Raw genomic sequence first — 5,058 nt, forward strand, 5'->3', positions numbered from 1 at the left:
GACCCAAACAACCCTAAAAATGGCACCATGCTATGGCCACCCATGGCTATCCTTACGTCTATGGTCGTTCCCACATTATGGCCCTTCCATAATTTCTTTTGACGCGACCATGGCACTATCCGCACAAAAAACGTCACCATGCCGCGGCCACATGCCACACGTGCTAATTAGGTTTTTGGCATGCCAAACCCTAATTTGGATAGGGCCCCTACGCTAACCATGCCAAATAATGCCACACATGGCATTAAGTTTGATAAGGCAACTAGAGCTAATATTGTTGAGGCATATTTAGACATAACACCAATATGCCAAGATATAGTGGTCGCGGTTGCGCCAGACCCTATTCGCGCCATTATGTCACTGGCAGATGCTGATAGGGTGTAGAATATATCGTATTTAATATCTATTGGTTATGCTTCGTTTGTTACTTTTCGTGTGAATTATGTATTTTACGCGTGTTTTTGAGTTATTAGGTACTCTGGAGTCGCATGGAGGAAAAGAACAAAATCATCCAAAATTGAGCTGAAAAGGCAAAAGGTCATTTCATAAGCCAGTGATATTGGAATCCCAATCAAGGTTAAGGGGCAACTCTCTTAGAGGAGCATTCAAGACAACCAGACGAATTTAAGGGGTGACCACCTGTGTTATAGGGCACTCAATCTGGGGTGACCCTTATCTTATGTAGTGGGGTGTCGTTATCCATCCTGTGACGAACCAGAAAATTTTTGCTTCCAACGAGTCGGGTTCGATCCGCATGGCAAGCTCCGACTCTCTAATACGCCATTCAAGTAAAAATTTGGTTCATTCATAATCCTGCACACAGTAAAAATCTCATTAGTTTAAGGTCAGAATTCTATGGTCATGTGTCCCACACCATGACGCTCATAAAATTCGACAAGGATTCCAAATTTCTAAAAAAATGAGAGACGGCCAATTACCAAAATTCACGGACGGACAGTTACCAAAATTCACACACGCCCAGTTGCCAAATTAACACAAGCCAATTGCCCAATAATAACAGACGACCAGTTACCAAATTAATACGGGCAAATTGCCCAAAATAGCAGGCGGCCAGTTGCCAAATTGACACGGGCCAATTGCCCAATAATAACAGACGGCCATTTTCCAGATTACCACGGGCCAATTGCCCAAAATAACAGACGACCAGTTGCTAAATTAAGGTAGTTCTGGTTACCAGCCATCATTGGTCAGTTGCCCATGATATATACTTGCCAAGGTTGCAATCATCTCTGAATAGATGGTATGAACTGCAAATCGGTAACCACGACTTTCAGATGATATAAACATCCTTGTAGAGTTGTGTTGAACCGCATAGCGGCTTCCAACGTACCCTCTCCGTTGCTCGAAGGGATCAAGCACGACCGTAGTTCGCCATCGTTTGTTTAGATAGCATGCACGGTGATAGTAACTATCTCTTATCAGATGATATGAACTACCTATGTAGTAATCAACTCTTATGAGAGATAATATGAATTTGCGTAACAACAACTATCTCCACCTTACCACTTCTCCATCATTATCATTTTTAACAGGATAAGAGTTTAATCAGATGCAAGTAAAGACCAACACTTTACAAATTAGTCTCGAACTCCATACACATCATACACATTATATAAGCAACAAGTAAGCAGCTTGAGAAAAATGAATGTTCACACAAACAGTAAATTAAGAAGGCTCCATACTTTCTTGTTTCTGAATCCTAAATAGAGTATATTAAAATGAAATACAACTCCAGAGATTTTAAGGCATGCGAAATTCTATCATAGTAGTACCTGAAGTCTAAAACGAAATACTACGAGAATTTTCGCACTATATGCATAAAGTCTACAAAAATTGAGAAGTTCCAATAAACAGAAACTGCTAGCCAACCCCATAAATAAAGACTAACATGCATCTAAAGAGGGACATAAAATAAAATGAGAATATACAAATTTAGTGGATTTACGATAGCCTGCAAAGCAACACGAATTATAAATTTAATTTCACCTCGACAAATAATACAAAGAAACCACCGTAGAATTCCTATACTAAATTAACCAACAAATCCACCAAATTTACCACTAAATTGGAATTTCCGTTGATCTTGCCCCTTGCTAAAATATACATTAATGTAAGTAAGTGGTCAAGTCTTCATGTTGCTTGCTGTGCATTTTCGCGTAAATTTATCTACAACACGAAATGTTGACAAGTTTATACACTTCATAGTGACTTTAGAAAATAAAACAACAGTATGAAGGCAGTAGAAAGTGTCTCTACTTCCAATCGTACCTGCCTACGACACCCAATGTAAAATCAGGTAGAGTTGGATAGAACACCATCCCCAAGTATGGAACTAAGAATACATGTACAAAATAGAATCAAAGAATTTAAATGAGTTCCTAAGTCTCTAGACATCAGTGGCGTCAAGTGGATTTTATGCAAACCCCCTAGAGATCAAGCTATTGAGTAATGATGATACACTCAAACAGGGAATGAACAATCATCCCCTGAGCATTAGACACCACAGAAAGAGAGAGTCATATACATACATATGAATATGCAAAAGAGATCAAAAATGGGATTCTCATGAATCCATAACCCATGCGGATGAGATACTGTATTACCATACTAGTAAATTTACATGAGAACATAGATATTGAGCCCACATGACACTCCAACAGTCGATACCCATCTGTGCCACTTCCATAACAGTTGAAACATGCCGATATGGGAATTCAAAGTGTTTGCAATATATATATAAGAGGACCTGACACAAGCAGCAAGAGATGTGAGAATTACCAAACAAAGGCAGTGAAATTCCAAGTCCAAAGGATGAAATAAGAACTAAGTTTGGACACAAGGTAGGAATGTTGTGCGGTTCTCTGTAATACAGAACTTTCTGCCACTTACCCGTGTCCGATCGTCCTGAAATTTTAACCGAGTCTTCCTGACATATACGAGCCTAACATATCCAAAATTCACTTAATTCTAACGGTTGGATTTCATTTTATGGTGTCAACATTTCCTGAGTTCTAAACGTCAAAATATCAATTCAATTCTAAGGTTTCATCACCCAAGCAAAGTTTCGGATTAGCTATAACATTTCTACTCAAATACAAGCACTAATAAATGGTGGTCCGGGAGTGACTTACCTTCACTGATGCTCCACCAACCCATCCGTCATAAAACTCATACAACAGCCCTTGAGAAACGTAGATAGTCTACTAGATTTTAAACGACGACTCATCCATTCTTAGCAAATGGACAAGATATACAACTGCCACCAACACATTAGCAAGCATTACAAAGACCTTAACATCTACTGATTTCTCTACGGGTATCTCCAACCATCATTGAGATGCATTGAATTCATTAGGGAGAAACTTTACGAAGACCTTAAGGTAGTTGCAAGCTTTAATAGCAATCTATGAATTCCGTAGAGGAAATCCTACAAACATGTTATGCATAAATACCTTCTTCAAATAGCACACAGTAAGCTTTAATTCAAAGAAACCCAACATTACTAACCATTCAAACATACTAACTTACCTTATTCGACTTGATAAACATAAAAAGAAGGTATCCCATATTTCATTATCACAAAAATTGAAGTTTAATCACCCAATTTTTACAAAAACTCTAGGTTTGTATGAACCCTAACTTCTCCGTGTTTACAAAAATACTCGAATTTGAAGAATAAATTTTAGTACAATATTTATTTAAAACACGTATTAAGTGTAATAAATCAAACCAACCGATTGTTGCGATTCACTATAGTAGGTTGAACGAGGAACTGATTACCTCAACAAAATTTCAGATTTGATGAAAACCACACGGAGTAATATCTCTAATCGGTTTATGAAACCAACCCACTTGAATGATAACAAAAATTCAAAGAAAACATTTCTCTAAAAGCCCACTGATCTTCATCTTCAAAGTGTTCTTCTTAATATTCAGTTTTTAAGAAAAGAGAAGATGAAATAAAAGAAAGGAAGAAGTAACAACATTATGTTAATGGTGATAAGAAACACTTACAACACTCAGATTCATTTTTTATAACCTCGTTCATGCAGATTTTCCATCAAGTTCTTCTAGTGTTTCCATTTACCAGCAAAGAAGATGATGAATAATAAAAACAAAGAGAAAGAAAGATGAAGATGAAATCTCCCTTGCTCTGAAATTTCTCCTCGGTTTTTATGGTGACACATATGTGACACGTGCCAAGCTGCATGGTTCACTGTTAATGGCACCCAAGTTTATGATCAAAACTAGTAGGCACACACACGCACACCCTATACGATCCCTATTTTGGCTTTTGGGCAGACCCATAGTATCTCAAGCATTCTCTGTTTGGGTTTATTCAAGCATTCTCATACAAATGGGTTAAACTAAATCCAAGAAAAAGTTTGTAATGTTACACATCCTCTACTTTAACCCAACCCTAGAATCAAGAAGTATCTTCTTCTTCAATTATTTGCTCCTGAAACAGAGACGAGAGAAACAGCAGTCGATATATATCCGAGTGATCAAAAAAGGGGATCTGCTGTTGAATTTATGAGATCGACAGAGATGTTGTTAATGTGAGAAGAGATTGACGAGTTCTGCTGAATCGAGATGACAAGAAGGAGATTTAAGGGTTTTTAACTGAGAATGAAATCAAGGAAATTGTGGTTGATGACATTGAAGATTATGATGGATGATGGAATTGATGGATTCAAGGGTTACAACGAGCTATAGGAAATGGGTTTGCGGTGGTCATCAAATAGGTTATGTTGAACCGTGAAGGAGATTGAGTAGGGTTCTGTTAGTCGATTGAAGAACACCTAGAAGAAATGGAAGCAACTGATGCTGAACGCAGATGGGATTGAGTTCGAATGAGTTGTTGTTGCTCTCTGGTTTGAATGGAAAAGATAATCCTGTTGCTGTTGAAATCAGTAATAGAATGAGGTGATATTGATTAGCTCGACAGAGAAGAACAGATCGAGATTGGGTTTGCGCTGAATTTAAAGATGGTTGTTGTTGATTTCCTGTCACTATTTGGTGTTTACTGCTACCGTT

The 5,058-nt window shown here is 37.8% G+C and overlaps 1 long non-coding RNA gene across 1 annotated transcript; it reads right to left on the minus strand.

The window, feature by feature from the left end:
* Window positions 1-523: 523 nt before the first annotated feature.
* Window positions 524-4,151, minus strand: LOC113323863. Its single transcript, XR_003347886.1, has 2 exons — window positions 939-4,151; window positions 524-813 (listed from the first exon to the last, which is right to left on the minus strand). It is a non-coding gene; the product is annotated as an uncharacterized LOC113323863 (long non-coding RNA).
* Window positions 4,152-5,058: the final 907 nt, after the last annotated feature.

Source organism: Papaver somniferum, chromosome 11, assembly GCF_003573695.1.
Source record: "Papaver somniferum cultivar HN1 chromosome 11, ASM357369v1, whole genome shotgun sequence".
Lineage (NCBI taxonomy): Eukaryota > Viridiplantae > Streptophyta > Magnoliopsida > Ranunculales > Papaveraceae > Papaver > Papaver somniferum.